This window comes from Ictidomys tridecemlineatus, chromosome 6 (assembly GCF_052094955.1).
Source record: "Ictidomys tridecemlineatus isolate mIctTri1 chromosome 6, mIctTri1.hap1, whole genome shotgun sequence".
In the NCBI taxonomy this organism is placed as follows: Eukaryota; Metazoa; Chordata; class Mammalia; order Rodentia; family Sciuridae; genus Ictidomys; species Ictidomys tridecemlineatus.
Genome location: NC_135482.1, coordinates 27,542,641 through 27,561,395, shown reverse-complemented (window position 1 = coordinate 27,561,395; position 18,755 = coordinate 27,542,641). Strand labels below are relative to the sequence as shown.

General features: G+C 33.9%; 1 long non-coding RNA gene and 1 pseudogene across 1 annotated transcript in view; both read left to right on the top strand.

The window, feature by feature from the left end:
* The window catches only part of LOC120888144 (uncharacterized), a 113,230-nt gene that overhangs the window by 37,181 nt on the left and 57,294 nt on the right, over positions 1–18,755 (top strand). The window lies entirely within an intron of this gene.
* LOC101974472 (translationally-controlled tumor protein-like) lies at positions 10,062–10,557 on the top strand (annotated as a pseudogene).

Sequence of the window (18,755 nt, the reverse complement as noted above, 5' to 3'; positions counted from 1 at the left end):
TTATTAAATGATACAGTCATATATTATATCCTCTGAACTATCCTGAATTGTTTTTAACATAAATGGCTTTATTGTGTAATGCACCTCTGCTATACTATACTAGCTTCTGATTATCTCATTACACAACATAGTGACTGACACATAAGTCTTCACAAAAGTTTGTGGGATAAACGAACAAATATATGAAACATTTTTTCTGATGCAACTTTTGAAAATCTATTTGCTCAATGCACTTCTTTCAATGCACCTGTAAGAAAAAGAATTATGAGAATGCATTGAACCGATTTATAGAAGACTTTCAGGAGAACAGCATTGACTAAGCCATCATTTGAATCTAAATCACATCTATTTAAATTTTTAGTCAACAAAAATTTTATGATTTTCAGTGATGATTTTACATATAGAGAAAGCTAATAAAAGAAGCGTACACTAATAACATTAAAAAGTAAAGAGCTCAAAGTTCTCAAGGAAACTTGTTTTAAAGCAACAAGCAGATTTCCTTCTGTAAGAACTTAGGATACAATAGCAAATGCTGAGAACTGTATTTTTCATATGAACAAATAACGAAAGGTTAAGATTCATTTATTCTTTTTCAAGATTTCAAATTCTTTGTCTCTGTCTACTTATTCCTGCTGCCACAATTGTTCCAACCCCTGTGTGAGACCAACTCCTAAATCTTCATTGGCCCTCCAATGCCTTCAACTGCTGCTTGCTCAGGTATTAGCCTGTCCATCACAGGAAAGAGTGGCTGACTCCAGAAGTACCATCACTCAGTGATGAAGACTTGCACAATCCAGAACTGTAATAAAATACCTTTGTCTTGCTTCTCTCCCTTTCCCTCTGACATCTCAATCTGGGATAAAAAATTTCAATCAGGGATGCATCCTAACACCTCTTCTAGGCCTGCATTTGAGCAGAGGAACCCTGGTGGAGAAAAATCATATAGCTATGTACTCATGCCAAATGCATCACAAAAACTTTAAAGGAGCACTCGACATGCCAGATATCCTATTTTAGGATTAAAATTTCTGGTGTCTCCTTCCATGTGGTAGACCGTGCTAATAGGTTTAGATTCCTACCTTCCTTATGTATCCTGAATTGCTATTCCCAAGGGAAAAGAATGATCTATCTTACTGGATATTTTGTAATAATAACCTGAGTGTTCATGGACAAGTGGAGCCTGGTAATTACAGGAGGAAAGATTCCCTTTAGCTCTTCCACATTATTGATTTACATAGGCAAGACTAACACTGTGAAGAGGGAAGAATTTTTTTAAAAAATTTTTATTTATCTATAACAGCGGAATGCATTACAATTCTTATTACATATATAGAGCACAATTTTTCATATCTCTGATTGTATACATAGTATATTCACACCAATAAGAGGGAAGAACTTTATGAAGGAGGAAAGTCATATAAATAGTTTCAAAGTAGATTTTTATATCCAGTGCAATGTCAGGTAACTTAATTATATGGGTTATTTTGGAATCAAAATGCAGCTATTGTACATGTAGATATTTTTGCAGTTATTCTTTCTTCACTTTCTTGCTTTTTAAATCAGTTATTCAATACTGTAACTTAAGATATAGAGAATGCACATTATTCCAGAAAGTTCCCTGTGCCACTTTAGTGTCAATCTCAAAGCTGCACAGGCAACCATTTCCTCTCTTATTATAACAGCAGAACAGTTGAACTCACATAAATGGACTCATATAATATATATTCTTTTGTGTCTGGCTTGTGTTGTTTTGATATCCAAAGTTTGAAATATGTGAGATATAACTCTATAACAATATATGCATATATATGTGCATATATATATATACACTAAGAGTAATCACTTATTTCAGTTTATTTTCTACACTATATTCAACCCATATGTGGCTTCTCTTCTATCTCCAAACATAAATAAGACCTTTTACCAATATCTGCACTAATGAAACTGCAGTTGATACATGATATCTTTCACTGCCTGCCACCCTGCTCCACTTCTCCTTAACTCTTCACATCCCAGGGAAGAGCCAAAATGATCTGCTTATGACTTTCTATTGCAACCAGAATAACATATAATTTTCCACCAAGGTTCACCAGATCCTGAACTAACTGGCACCTGCATATCTAGTTGATTTTTTTTTCTCCTTCATTATTATTCAGATGAGTATTTTTCACTTTCCCCTTAATATATGTGGCTGAGTTTTTGGTGCTTACTGTTTCTTCTTCCCTTGGGGCTCCTCCCTCTATCAGAATGTCAAATAAAATGTCAGTTCCTTATAGGGATCTTCCTTGACTCCTCAAATTCATGTACCACTCAGCTCAGTCTTCTGTCACATTTTCATTTTTAGGCTTTTTTAAATTTAATTTTATTTAGTTTTAGGACCCATTGTATTAACTGAAAATATTTTACTTATTTAATGTATGTATTCTTATCTTCCCTCACTCCTGGAATGTAATATTGTAAGGAACTGGGTAAGTCATGTTTAGTGTTTGTGCTATATACTTTCTCTCTAGTATAGCATCTGTTACACAGTAATCAATCAATAAGAATTTATAATTTATTTATCAATTGAATTTATTATCTGTGACTCTCAAAAGAACGCTAATGCATTCAACTTAGATATTTAAGATAAATATTCACCACCTGTCTTTAGGCATGTGGTTTTCAAATGCATAGTCTTGAAAGGGAAAATTACAATCATTCTTTTTCACTTATATACTAACCCTCACTTTTTCTGCTTAACCTAAATCCATCCACTGTATTTTAAATCAGTTCCTCTTTCCTCTAACCAGTATATGAAAAACAGATGACTGCCTCTCTGTGCGTTCTTTGTCATTCAAAGACCATCATGAGGACAGATTCTTACCTTATTCCAGATTAAATAATTCTGCCATTTTTAACACTTCCTGAACTTCTGGTTGCCTATCCATGAAATCATTTCTAGAACTCTCTATTTTCAGCTTTGTCCAATCCAATAGAACTTTCTTCCATAACAGAAATGTTCTCTGTATTGGGCAGTCTAACAGACCAATCATCAGCCACATGTGACTAATGAGCAGTTGAAATATGAGAAACTGAGGAGCTGGATTTTTTAAATTGTGTTTAACTTTAATTAATTAAAATATAAATATCCATGCATGGTTAGTGTCTACCAAATTAGCAAAGGTCTATTAAAAGCTGTGGATATTCTCTATACTTCTAGGCAGGAATCCATTTTATTTACTAATAGGTGACCGATGTTAAATAAATATAAATCAGAATATTATTTTCAAAGTTTGTGGGGAAAAATAGTTTTAATGTGATATTTAAGACAGATTGGAATTTATGTTATCTTAAACTTGACTTCGGATTAGCCATAGGAAAAAACATTTATAGAAAAAACGGATATTAAAATTCCCGGGTTTTGATTTGGTAGATTTGGCAATAGTCACCACTAATGATTTCCCTTATATGTGGCCTTCAATATTTTTTGATGAAAGAAAAATGTATACAAGTATTTGATTTTCCTAACTTTTTAAGGTAAATATCTGATTTTCCTCAGATACCATTTAACAATGCTATGTTTAAAGTTTTAACACCCATGACACCTCTTGATGTTAAGATTATTTTCAGACTTGAAGGTGAGGGATATATATTAATTAACAACAGCTGGAGGCAATTAAATATCAACTTTCCATTTCTGGGTCATGGCTACACCATGGTACCTAGTGTGCGGACTGATTGAAGTAAAATACTCATTAAACAAGTGAGAAAATTTCATGTCAAATTTCAGTATCAAATACACTCTATGTTTCCAAATTCCTGTTTGTATTTCACTTTGATTTAAGTGAAGAAAGATAGTTTCCACCTCCATTTCATTTTTTTAAAAAAAAATGAGAAATATCTTGATTTAAGAAATGAATGTTTCCTTTCGGTGGCTAATTTATTTGAACTCTGCTTAATATACACAGGCTCTAAAATTCATTTATGCTGAGTAAATTGGATATGAAATGTAAAATAAACACTTTTATTTTGAAACTCTATTGCTGCTGTTGCCACAAAACATGCTTATAAATTTCTGGCTCTATATCTTCTTTTAATATTTCAAATTGCAGCTTTTGACACAAGATTAACAACAATAATATCCACAAAGAAACAAAAGCTCAAAAACCTCAGAGCAGTACAAGTCTTAGTGGTTTTTAGGATTCATGGACCGTACTATTCCCAAATTTTCATTTTTTTCATCCTAATCCTTATGGAATCTGTCTATTTCTGACTCAACATGGTAAAAGTGTTACTTTTATTTTTAAATAGAAAAATAAAATATTTTGGCAATAAAATGTTTTAACATTTGATATTAATTAATATTTAATATTAATTTTATATTAATATTCTATTATAGGATATTTAATATTTTTAATTAGTAAAAAAAATAATTTTTCAGTGGCACTTGAAATACTACTTTGATTTATCCCTGGCTATGGGATGCTAATGAATGGGAGCTACACATTTTACAGCCATTTCTTTTTCAATCTCTCTCTTTTTCCCCCTCTTTCTTATGCACACATGAGGTGGATAGCACTTCAAATAAAAGTCACTCTATCTACAAAATATCTGAAATGTTATCCACCTTTTCATGCTAAGAAAAAAAAATATAAAACCTCACCAAAATAAATATGAAATGTTCTGAAGGGCAGAAGTCTTCAGAAAATAAGGATATTTCCCTCTTTGAATAGAAAGTTGTGTTGCTCGAAAGCCAAAAATTTCATCAGCCCAAGGATAACTGAAAATTGTGACTTCAGTGCTCATAAAATGTGAGACATTTTTTTCACCTTCTTTCTTTAATGGTGCACGCAAATGCTGAATTTCATGCACTTGGAAGAATGGTAAGCATGCTAATGACTATGTTCTCCACTCTCAAAAGTGGAATTAAGATGACTATTAGAAAGTTTTCCCTTTGAAATTCCAAATTTAATTAAAAGAATTTCATTGTAAAATTGCTAACAATATCACAAAAGAAAGGGAAAAATAGTAATATATACTATGGATAAAATAAAAGAAATGACCACTAGTTTGGTATATTACATGTATATGGTATATATTTATAGATAGATTCATATGTATAGATATATCTATATATAATATATAAATGTATGTATATATATGTTCATATCTAAATGCATGTAAGTATCTACTTATATGTACATACATGTACACTTTGGACTTTTTTTAAACCTAAGAACTGAAAATTCACAATAATAGCATCCTTCATGATGTGCCAATGCATGTGTTCAGGCATGGCATATTTTTATTTCACCCTCATATTTTGAATTCGAGAATGCTTGTGTGCGTGCGCACACCCACCCCCCCCCACACACACACACAGAGAAAAACGTCTTCATCTGTATTGTCTTTTGAGATGTAGTTCTTAATATTGTATGTCACATCCTTCTTATATGTATTGTGCTTTGGCTAAAAATTTGATGGTTTCATCTATTTCCGGAAGTTTGAGCAGAGAATGTTGAAAAAGAGTTTCCTTCAAGATTTTTCCTCTATTCTCCTTCTTTGCCATTTTTAGAGTAATCAATAATATTATTTATCATGGAAGCACTGAATGTTTTAGCAAGTGTACCTAACAAAAAGGACATTCTTCAGTTTTAACTTTCACCCCTGGATAAAAAAAGGGGGGGGGCCTTAATCACATGTGATATTATCAAACATCTCCTAATTTACACATTGATTATAGTCATCATATTGTTCTTATCTCGATATTTTTTCCTTTCCATCTCCATAATTTATGCATCAGTGTTGCTGATGTTAGTATTTTCTGTCATCAATGTTCAGATTTAACCAAGGAATCACGACTTTTTTCCCCCCTCTTACTTCCTGTATTTCTGACTTATACTATGTAAAGATTTTCTTATTCCTGAAGTATATAATTGAGAAGTTCATTTTCTGGTATTTTGTTAACAATAAATTTCCATTTTTGTGTGTTTATTTGTTTGTTTTAAAATATTATTATTTTACCTTAGATGATCTATGAAATTTTTAGTGGTCTTGCAGTTCCAGGTTTACTTTTGTTTTTCTTTAGGCCATTGGTATGATTTAACATATTATTGCTTCTGTTGACATTGTTTAAATGATTGCTGCTAATCTAATTGTTATTCAGATAGTTTCTCTTTATTTAAAGCTATTTTCTACATGATTAATGTTCTAAAGTTTATGATTAAAATGTGTTTAGATGAAATTTTATTTTGCATTTATCATTCTCAGTATTCATTGGGTTTCTTTAATCTGAGGATTTTTAAAAAAAATTCTGGAATATTCTGAGCTACCTCTTTAAATTTTGCCTCTATAACTGCTTTCTCTTCATAGCATATCATCTCCTCATCATGTCTTTTATGTTAATGTTAGTATTTTTATACTGCATCCTAGATAATTCCTTCAACTCTATTATCTCATTCATTAATTTTCACATTAGCTGTATCTAATATACTATTTATACTTTTTTGTGACTGATTTTAATTTTACTACTTTATAAATATTTCTTTTCAAAATGTTCATGGACATGGTTTCTCATTTGTTTTTTTCTGCTGTTTTTATTGAATTAAATTAAACATTACTATTATACTTATTTTATATCCTTGATACTTTTAACCCAAGCCTTAACAATATAATTCTATAGCATTATTTTGCTCCTTTCTACATATGGAGTGTATTTTTTCATTTTCTCAAGTTTCTTATTATTATCATCTTTTTTTATGTGCGCCTTATAATATTGTGAACACATTCTTTTACAGAAGATATTTTTCTTTGGAATTCTGAATGCATTCCTTCATATCCCACATAAACTTTGTGTGCAAATCGTATTGGTTCTATCTTTAAAAATTTTCCAAAGTCCTACCACTTCTCACGATGCTCCCCATGCCCTTCTTGGGTCAAGCTTTCATCATCTCTCACCAGGACCATTAGTCTTAAACATATGGATATACGTATTGTGTAGAAGTTATCTGTTATCAATTTCTAAAATGCAAAGTTCTAAAGTTCTAGTAGGTCATCACCTGCTCAAAGATGTGGTGGCCTCTTAACTTTCCTATTCCTGCTTTTCCTTCACTTCATTCAGCCTTTTCTCCATATTACTCATTCACAACTTTATGAGACCATTTCATTTCCCAAATGTTGCCTTCTAGTGGCAAAAAGATTTAGGAGCATGGTGAATGTGAAACACTGAAGCAGGCAACTGAAGCAACAGTGAACTTGAAAAGATGGCATTGAATTGGAAAACCAGTTGTTTGATTCAAAACTTGGAGGAATATAAGGAAAACAACAAGAACAATTTTATGTGAAAAAGAGGCTTGATGACTTTCTTTATATTTACAAGGAAAAATTATGAAAATTTTAAAAAAAAAGCAAATTGAAAATAAATCAAGGAGTTGATATATACTTGGAACATGAATTTTAGATGTAGAAAAGAGAAATGTAATATGAACAGACTCAACAAGTAATTGAAAATATAAAACCTGCCATGATTAGACATCAATAATTTAATTTTTTTTGATAATAATGACTTAAATTATGTAAGTAGTAGAAATTAAATTATAGGAAGTAGAAAACAGGTTTGAGAGTTACTGTATATCATGAAGCAATGGCATAGGGAACACCAGGGTTAGCATGAATTCTGAATTCTGAATCACTTAACTCAGTCTTAATATACTGTATGTTAACTGGGACAATCACATCAACACATAGAATTTTGATGAAATAATACTGTGATTTATTTACATACCCATTTCCTCTCCAATTAATGAGATAATAGATGGGTGAAAGAATTGGAAACTTCCAGGCCATATTTCATTATGAGATAGTATTTATTCTTGCTTTTATTGCTGAGACTCAATCTCAAAGACTCGGAAACTTTTAAAATGTGGAAACAGAAGAAAAGAAAGTAGAAAATCATTTCAAGATTACAGATATGAGTGAATAGAATAATAGGAATATCTCTAAGCTAGATAGGGCTTATCATTTTGTCCCCAAAGAGACAGTTTAATTTTGAATTCATTAATTAAACAGCAAGTAAAAAAAGCAAAAAATGAAGTTTCCCCAATATTAAAAACCAGGCTGGGAGCTATAGTGGTTAATTTGAATTATTAACTTAATTGTATTAAAAGTTGCCTAGAATCATCAGGCACAGTGGAGCAAGCCTATAATCCCAGCAGCTAGGTAGGCTGAGGCAGGAGGACTAGGGGTTCAAACCCAGCCTCAGCAACTTGGCAAGACCCTACCTCTTAATAAAATATAAAAAAGGCTTGAGATGTGCTCAGTGGTTAAGAGGCTTCTAAGTGTTCCAATGATGGTGTGTCTAGGAATGATTGGCATGTAGGATAGCAAACTGAAGTGGAGACTCTCCCTAAGCAAGGGCAGCACCATCCAATAGGATGGTGGCTTGCATGGACTAAAAGTTGGAAGAACAAGGAAGCAGAAGCAGATGCAAGCTCCATTCTTCTTGAATGGGTTCTTGATGATTGCTGCTGCAGTCTCCTGAGGACATCAGACTCTTGCTTCTTCACTCTTCCAGTGATTATCCAGGGAGTTTTCAGAAGGCTTAAGTCTTGGACTGGGATAACATGGTCGATCCCTCTTGTTTTGAGATATCAGCATCTTAGACTATGCAGCAACTGGTTCCTCCAACTCTCTAACCTGTAGACAGCCATTGTAGACTATCCATCTTCTGGTCCTAGTTTATATGGCATTTTCCTGGTTTAGGACAAATGGACAAAGCAGGCAATAAAAATGATCTAAGCACTCTTAGATATTTTCTTTGAAAGACACTATTGTTATAAAACATGTCAAACACATTATAAAATTTATATAGTCATAACTATGGCAAAAAAGATGTAGCTATAGTTTGATATGAGTGTAGACATTTATAGCATGTTTGGGGATTTTTAATAGTTAAATTTAAAGGGCTTCAGGATTATGATCTATTGAATTATCCGGACCAGTGGGCCCTCTGTTTCACAAAGGTGCTATTTACAAAACTAGAACTAAGTATGCAATATATATTTTTTTAACTTCATAAGGATTTTGTTTTTACTAGAATAGCTGATTACACTGTAGCTCATGTGAGCTTTATCACAGAAATGACCCAGTGTTTAAAAACTTCCAAAGTTTATTTATGTACAGTTGTACTTCAAAGTTAATAGTTTTTCTACATACTGTATTTGAAAGCAAATTGCTTATTTTTCCTTTGCTTTTCCACTATCAAAATACTAATTTCAATTTAATCATTCATTTTATATTGGTTGCTTTGCTTTCCCCAATGTAATTTTAATAATTTATTGACTTTTAATGGAAAGAAGTCTAAGTTTAATCCTATAGAACTAAGAGCATATGCCATTGATTCCTAAATATCATTAAGTTCTTAATGAAGTTGAATTCAAGGCTTTAAAAGCAACAAATCAGCCCTATACACTGATATCACAAATCAGTCCAAGATTTGTCAGCTTTATAGGAGTCCTCAGAGGGATCACTATTGTGTTGGTACCTCCATATGAGGTACTGCCCAAAAGCCTGTGTGAGACAATGCAGAAAAATTTAGAAGTGAAATGATCAATTTATGAGAGTTTTAACCTAATACGTGCATTAATCCACTAATAGGGGTTAACTGGTTTTTAACTTTAGGCAAGTAGAGTCTGGCTGGAGGAGGTGGGTTACTTAGGGTGTGCCTTTGGAGTGCATATTTTGTGAGCTAAATTTATTTTCTCTCTGCTTCATGGTTTCATATTGTGAGCTACAGTCCCCTGCCACACCCTTCTCCACGATGTTCTACCTTGGACACAAAGCAATGATGCTCTGAAACCCCGAGTAACAAACATTTCCTTCTCTAAGATTATTCTCATTAAGTTGTTTGGTTACAGCAACAAACAATAACAACAACAACAACAGCAAAAAGGTGATTAAAAGAACCACTAGCTTTTCTGCTGGCTTCCACATCGCCAAAGTACTGCTCTGGCTGCACCTCAATCACTCTGAAGTGGGGCTCCTGTTAAGCTAGCGCTGCCCGCCATCTCCTTCCAGTCGCCATCATGGTTATCTACCCAGACCTCAGCAGCCATGATGAGATGTTCTCTGACATTTAGAAGATTCTAAGAGATCCTGGATGGGCTCTGCCTGGAGATGGACGGTAAAATGGTCAGTAGGACAGAGGTTAACATTGATGACTCACTCATTGGTGGAAATGCCTCCAATGAAGGACCTGAAAGCAAAGGCACTGAAAACAGAGTAATCACTGGAATTGATACTGTCCTGAACCATCACTTTCAGGAAACCAGCTTCACAAAAGAAGCATGAGATGTATATCGAAGATTACATGAAATCAATCAAAGGCAAACTTGAAGAACAGAGACCAGAGAGGGTAAAACTTTTATGATAGGATATCCTTGCTAATTTCAAAACCACCAGATCTTTATTGGAAAAAACATGAATCCAGATGGTGTGGTCACTCTCCTGGACTATTGTAAGGATGGTGTGACCCTAAATATGATTTTCTTTATAGATGTTTGAAAAGGGGAAAAATGTTAACAACTTTAGCAGTTACTCTGCATCTATTGTCAGTCATCATAACTGACTGGTGCTTGTCATCCGCATAACACCAGGACTTAGAACAAATGGAACTGATGTCATCTTGAGCAACTCTATTTTGATAGTGATTTATTTTGGGAGAAAGCATTGTTTTCTTGTTTAAGAAAATATGTCATGTAGGTAGTCTAAAAATAAAGTGCCTTTAAATTAAAAACAAACAAAAAAACTACTACACCAGTCCAGAAGGTTCAACAGCCCAAAACAAGATAAAAACAACAAAAGATACCCAACACATATCTTCAAATTATTAAAAATCGATGATCAAAAGAAAGTCCTGAGTCATCAAGGGGAAAAAAAAGTCTTATTATTTGGAAAGGAGTACCAATACAAATGAGAAGTCAATTCTCATTTAAAAAATTAGACACCAGAAGAGAAATGGAACACTTAAGTTTAGAATTATTAAAGAAAAAATTAAATTTCTTCAAAATTCTTTCCTCTAATATCTGCAAAGGAAATGAAATAAAATCTTCAAGCTGAGGGAAAATATGCCAGATTGAAATTCAAATATACAGGCAGAAATTGAGAGCACTGGCAATGACTTGAAAGTATCTATGGGAATAAATAGGAACAAATGTTTCTCTCTCTATTAATAAAATATTTAAATGTCAACTCATAGCTTGAATAAAAAAGAATAACTGTGCATTTGGGGGCTTATAATATGCAAAGTATGTGGCAACAATATAAATATAACAGGGGATGAGTAAGTTAATGTAATTATAGCCTTGTAGGGCTTTTCTTTTTGAAGTGGAATAGAATGCTAAAAATGACTTCAATTGGCCATGCGTAGTAGCCCACACCTGTCATTTCAGCTACTCAGGAAGCTGAGTCAGGAGGATTGTAAAATAGGGGCCAGTGTGTACAACTTAGTGAGACCCTGACTCAAAAATTTAAAAAGGGATGGAGATGTAAAGGAGACAGGAAACAAAGAACAAAGGAATAGGAAATTGATAATAAACATAAAGACTACTGTGACACAATAGACTACAAATAACTATACTAATAACTAAATTAGATGTAACTGGATAAAATAATCTAATGTTAAGAAAGCAGATGTTAGACTCATGAAAACCAAGATTTAGCTACATGATTATGACAAGTGCACTTTAAACGTAGAGATAACAAACTGGAAAAAAAATGGAAAAGTCTTATACTTTACAAATCACAAATATGAGGATATATTGTGACTACATTAATACCAGACAAGGTTGAATTCAAGAAATGAACATTAATAATGAAGTTAGAGGCTTTAATAAAATAATATGGATCAATACTTTTGGAAATAGTAGTTCTACATGAGGTATATATGTAATAACAAAACTTTAAAACACATAGATCAAAAATGACTAAAACTACAGGGAAAAATTCAATGAATCTGCAATCACTTTGGAAATTTAAATATCTCTTTCTCCTCAATTCGTAATATAAGTAGGGGAAAATAGTAAGGATATAGAAGATTGAGCTTTATATAATTTCAATCATAGTTCAGAATATGAATTGTTTTTAAATTCAAAGGAAATAAACACCCAAGATACCATTTTCTGGATGTACAGAAATTTCCACTGCAGTTCAAAGAATCACAATATATAGAATGTGCTTTTATTCTACAACATAATTCAATTAGAAATCAAATTTAAAAGAGGTTAGAAAACTACCACATATTTGGAAATAACTCATGGTTCATGGTTCATGAAGAGTTCAAAAGTAATTCAGAATTTTTTGAAATGAACAGTTAATGAAAATATCCTATTTCAACACTGAGGTATACAACAAAATCAAGGAAATATACTACTTTAAGTGATTGTGAAACAAAAGGAGTAAAAAATAAAGTCAATCATCTAAGCTTCTATCCTAAGAAGTTAGGAAAGGAGGAGCCAATTAACTTCAAACTAAGAAGAAGAACGGAATTAATAGAGAATGGAATGAAAATCAGTCCAGGAAAAAGGGGGGGGGCGGGGGAGGGGAGACATCAACAAAACTAAAACGTTGCTCTCTAATAAAAGTATCTGTGAAATTGGTAAATCGCCAACAACACTCAACAAGAAATCAGAAAACATAATTTACCAAACTCTAGAATAAAAGACCACAGAGTTAAAAATAAAACAGAAAAGCTTCCTGAAAACAGCCACCCATTTACACAGCAAAGCAAAGTGACTGCTGATAAAGGCAGCAACAGCTGGATATCTGGGTGAGGGAAAAATGAACCTTGATTCTTGCCTCAAATTATTCACCAAATATAATAATAATAATAATAATAATAATAATAATAATAATAATAATTTGATACATAAATTTAAATTAAAAATTCAAGTAGAAAGCTTGAGAGAACACCTTTGTGACCTTTGCATAGGCAGCAATTTCTTAGGCAAAGCACACAGATTAACTGTAAAAGAAATAAACTGAACTTGACAAAATGTAAGACTTCTGCTGTTCAAAAGGCACTTTCAAGAGAAAACAAAATGAAGATAGCGGTCAAGATGAGGTGAGGGTCTGAAATGAGCAGGTTGTTCTATATTAATCAGAAAAAGAAATTGCATCTGGAGTAAAGAATTACTAATACTCAATAAAAATTACCAACAATAAAACTTATCCCAAATTCCTTCAATAAAAATGAAAGAAAATATGCAAATTTCCTAAAAAGATAATAAGGAGAAAATGTAAACTGTTTACTAAAAGGGGTAATCTTCTATAAGTTATATGTTACATATACTATCTAAAACAATTTATATATGTATGAACTATGACAAAGCTCAAATAATTATATATGAATATGATAGGCTAAGTTAATTTATAAGTGTATTTGTTTTACTTATGACACAGGACAGTTTTGCATATAGTTGCATATGCACTACATATGTGATATAATAAATATTATGTTTATTTTAAATGTTAAATTTAAAATATAACCTATTTATGTTAAATAGGTTATATTTTAAATGTATGTACAATTTTCATTTATATTTAGCCCCATATAATACTAATTTAGACTGATGAGATTTATTAGGATGATTAGTATATCTGTTTAAATACTTTCAGTGTAAACACTCACTTCTACATTTTTCACAAATTGAAATATTTAATACCCAAACCTCAACAATAGCTAAATCTTTCTCTTTTTTTTTGTTTGTTTGTTTGTTTTTGTGGAGTGGAGGATTGAACCCAGGGCCTTGTACATGCTACCAACTGAGCAATATCCCCAGCCCCACTAAATCTTAATCACATTATTCTATCCAGGATTTAAAGGCATTGTCTCCCATATGTCTTATTATCCAGCTAAATCACTACTCTTACTGTCATTTATTTTAGACCCAGATATTTAATTACATGTCACCTACTTTAAGAAGGTCCCTTACCCTTTCTATCTCAACATCAAGACATCACCCATTTGGGTTGTTGACATGTGAATAAACGTAAGTATTTGGCACAAGTTCACCTTTACACACACACATACACACACCTGATAACTTTCCTGTCCCCTTTTTTCTAATAAACTTTAATACTGTTGTCATTTGAACATAGTCTGAGTATGTTCCCCAAAATTACATGTGCCGAAAGCTTGAGTCTCAGTGTAGCAGGAGAGTGGAACCTTCAAGAGGTGGGACCTAGGGAGAAGTTCTTAGGTCTTGGGGGTCTTCCCCCAGAAGGGATTAATGTAGTTCTTATGGGCTGCCAGTTAGTAGGGGAGAGAGAGAGAGAGAGAGAGAGAGAGAGAGAGAGAGAGAGAGAGAGAGAGAGAGAAATAGAGGGAGTGGGGAGAGAGAGAGAGAGAGACAAATAGAGGGAGGGGGAGAGAGAGAGAGAGAGAAAGAGAGAGAAATAGAGGGAGGGGGAGAGAGAGAGAGAGAGGGAAAGAGAGAGAGAGAGAAATGGAGGGGGAGAGAGAGAGAGAAAGAGAGAGAGAGAGAGAAAGAGAGACAAATAGAGGGAGAGGGAGAGAGAGAGAAATAGAGGGAGGGGGGAGAGAGAGAGAGGGAAAGAGAGAGAGAAATGGAGGGGGAGAGAGAGAGAGAGAGAGAGAGAGAGAGAGAGAGAGAGAGAGAGAGAGAGAGAGGGAGAGGGGGAGAGAAAGAGAGAGAGAGGTTACAAAAGGGTACACTTGACCCTGAAATCCCTCTCTTGGCTTCCTACCACCATGTGATTCCTCCTGCATGTGCCACCACCATGATGTCATCTGAAGTTAGCCCCTCAGCAGAGGCCGAATCAATGAGCCTGTGCCATCCCTTCACAGGTATTCTTTTTTCTCACTTCTTGACTTTATTTTTTTCTATCTTTATTGGTCCTCTTTTAAGTTCTTAAGAGTGCTGACCTTTAAGAGATATTTGTGATCTTAAGAAAGTCTGTTGACCTCTCTGAATTCCAAATTCCTCAACTGTATCATGAAATAAGGATATTTGCTTTGGAAAACTATTGTAAGAATTAACTTAAGTAATGTGTGCAGGGCACATAGCATACTGCTGATTATGTTCAGGGTAATTATCTGCTTTTCCTATTTCACTGTGTAGTTCTTCTAGACTCCCAAATTATGTCCCTCCTTGTCCTTTTGCCATTCATGCATTGCCTACAACACTTCAACTATTCTTCATTAAGGATTTTCATAATAACCTGATTTATCTTTTGTCCTTTACTTTTGAAGTCTTTAGCATTTCATTTTGGGATGCTGGCCTGAATACATACTGCTACAACATGAAATACCATTCTGAACCTGATTATTTTCTTCTTAGGCATGAATCAGAGTTTCCTTAATTTATTGACTTAGCACCTGAACCAATTATTTTGTTTTGTTAGACTAAGGGCTAAACAAGATGAAAAACAGTAGTTCATTCCCTATTTAGGCCAGTTGGTGTTACACCAAAGTCATATTTATTTCATGGTCACAGATGTGCCCCTAACCCTGGCCATCTGTTTAACAAATGAGCAGAAGGGACAGGGTAAGAAATGGTGGACTTTATTATAAAATCCAGTCCCTGAACTAAGCATTCTTTCCCACTAAACACAGCATCGTCATATTAAAAGCTAGAATACAGCTGAGCAGATGTCTTGGGTGTGATCCAGGAACAATATCAATAGGGGAGGAGAGTGAGAAAAATGAAAACCTTAGAGAAAGTGGCATCCAACAAGGACCTTGGATATATTTATTATATTCTAGAGTATTTTAAAGAACTAAAACACTAAGAAATGTTTACCTTTAATGATCTTGAGCCTCTTTTCAAGTGAACATCTATTTGACATTTTTAACTTCAAGCCAATTTTACACTAGAGAGAGAGAGAGAGAGAGAGAGAGAGAGAGAGAGAGAGAGAGAGAGAGAGAGAGTGTGTGTATGGCAACACTTAGGTTTCCAGTGAAAATCAGGATGGTAGAACATTGCCATTTTTCATGATTTTATATATATATATGTAAAATTTTCATTGAATTACAGTCAAGAAAGAGATAAATTTTTGAAAGTGGTTTCAGTAATCATAAAAAAATTAAATGTTTTGCAGCTGAAGTCAAGACTGAGAGATTAAGAAAATTGCCAGATGTTACAGAGCTAGTGGCAGAAATTGAACCAAGTAGGCCAAAATCCTAAGCCCATGCAATTAAGCTTTATGCCAGTATTTCTCCTGTTTGGAAGTTTGCAGATCTAATATGGTTTTGAGAATTCTATCTGATTAGACATGTATGGTTGCCATTAGTTAAACATTTCCTGAAAGAACAGTTGACCCTACATTTAACACTGTATTAAAGATTAATTATTTTGCATTTATTTCCCCCCCCCCTCAATATTTATTGAGTCACTGGACATGTAGCAGAAATTAAGCACATAAAATACCTGTTTTGTGGAATGTGTATTCTAGAGAAGGAAGACAGACACAAAACAATAAATATATAAATAATGCATTGATTGTGAGATAGTGATAAGTAATTGTGGGTGGGGATTCCAGGGATTGAACTCCTGGATACTCAACCACACAGCCATATTCCCAACCCTTTTTTGTATTTTATTTAGAGACAGTGTCACTGAGTTGCCTAACCTCTCGCTGTTGCTGAGCCTGGCTTTGAACTAGCTATCCTCCTGTCTCTGCCTTCCAAGCCACTGGGATTACTGGCCTGTGCCACCATGCCCAGTGGTAAGTAGTTTAAAAAGTAAAGAGGCATAGGAAGAGACAAAGAGATCAACAGGTCAGGGGTGACATTTTAAAATAGAAAGATCAGCAAAGACCTCCTAAAGAAGGAGATATTTAATCCAAGACTGGGTGGGGTAATCAAGTGGACAAGCCTTGTGGTAATCTGGAAATGCAGAAAAGGAGCACACCAAGTAAAGAGCCTGAGACTGCAAGATTCTGGCTGAGCTAGAGAAACAGTAAGGATGTCACTGTGCTGGGGAAGAAGGAGCAAGGTGACAGTGGCAGGGCAGAGAAGCAATGGGATCAGACTGGGTCGGGTTGAACTATATTGAGTGATGAAAATTGGAGGGCTTTGGGCAGAGAATTAAATTTGAAAGAAGTTACTCTGTATTGTCAAAAACTGCATGAAGAGTCAAATGAAGAGGCAGTGAGTCAGTTAGAAGAATATAGCAACAATCCAAGTAGGAGGGTTTAGTGTTTTTCTCTGGTCACATGAGAGGTGTTGGGGACCCAGAAGAGGGTGTAATGATGGAAGGAGGAGAAGTTGAGGTCTGGATTCATTCTAAGAGTAGAGAGAGAAGAGAACACTTCTGGTAATAGAATGTGGATTGCATCAGCACCTGAAGATGTCACCACATTTTGAGACCTAACAACTTAAGGAACAGTTGCCATTTATGAGATGTGGGAAACTATAGAAAAGGGTTTGAGAAGGGAAGAAAGAAGTTCACAAGTCTGGAGGATTTTTATTGTTTGAATTGAGTGTATATTTATCTTAGATTTGCACTACCTTGTAGTCATACTTGGGCAGTTATCACAAAGGCAATCAGTATGTGAGTCTGGAAGACAGGGTACATTTGGAAGCTAATAGCAGAAAGATGGATATATAGGCATGGAGGTAGAAGAAAGTGAATGAAACTGAATAGCAGGGATGAACAGATTTAGAAAGACTGAGCCCTAGATTTCTGATTTTAGAAGTAAGGGAAATTAGGAGGTATCAGCAAAGGAAAGTGAGGAGGAGGAACAACAGAGATGGAGAAAAGCCTTAAGTCTGGTGGACTGAAAGCCAAGGAAAAAATATGACTCAAGAAAAGAGGCAATAGTCCAGTTTGTCAGATATTACCAAGTATTACATGTGAGGAAGAACAACAACTCACCATTGGATTAGCAATTGCGGGGTGGGGGGGGGGCACTAGATTTCATGGCAAACAGTCTCAGTTAAGCAGTAGTTTCCAATCCTAACAGAAAAATTTTTATATGCAATAACAATTATTTTCTTAATGTATTTAATAAAATGAGAACATGTTTTGTTATCTTAAAAGTATTCTTGTAGTATATTTTTATTTGTTTCAAGGAAAAACTTTTAATTAAATAGCAACTTTAATATTTTCCAGAGTTACATGATGAAGCACATTCTTAAATTGATGGACCCATCAAAATAGCAATTATTAAATTTAAAAATGATTTCACCCATACAAAAGGAACAATAATGTATTTGTCATTTTAATTTTATAGATTCATTCATTTTTAATGTGCAACTCCATTTGGTTTTATTGTTGTATTAGATTTAATAAAACTATTAGATCATAAAGTGTATGTACCTATTATGTCTAGTCATATTTATTTAAAATGTTACTACTAAAAGAAAATTAAGTCCACATGGAGGAGGAATATCTGAGAATTGTCTTTCCTGGGAAGAGTGCTGAATGTTGCTCAGTAAAGATAAAATGTCCCACAGGACCCCCTCACTCAGTTGGTAAGAATTAAAATTGAATGAAAGGGAAGCACTATTACTGACATGACTGTTAAGTGTCACAGGTGGCTGCGAGTGAGTGGCAGAACACACCACCCCATAATATACTGCTTTGTCATAGGATTCTTCTGAGCTAAGGGAACAGGAGAAAAATAACAAAACAAACAAAAACCAACAAATGCAAGGCAAGCATTCTGACCCTCTTTTTTTCCTTCCTGAAAGTAGGAGATGAAACCCTTACATGTAAAATGTCCTTTCTCTATCAGGAGAAAAGTAATATCTTCAC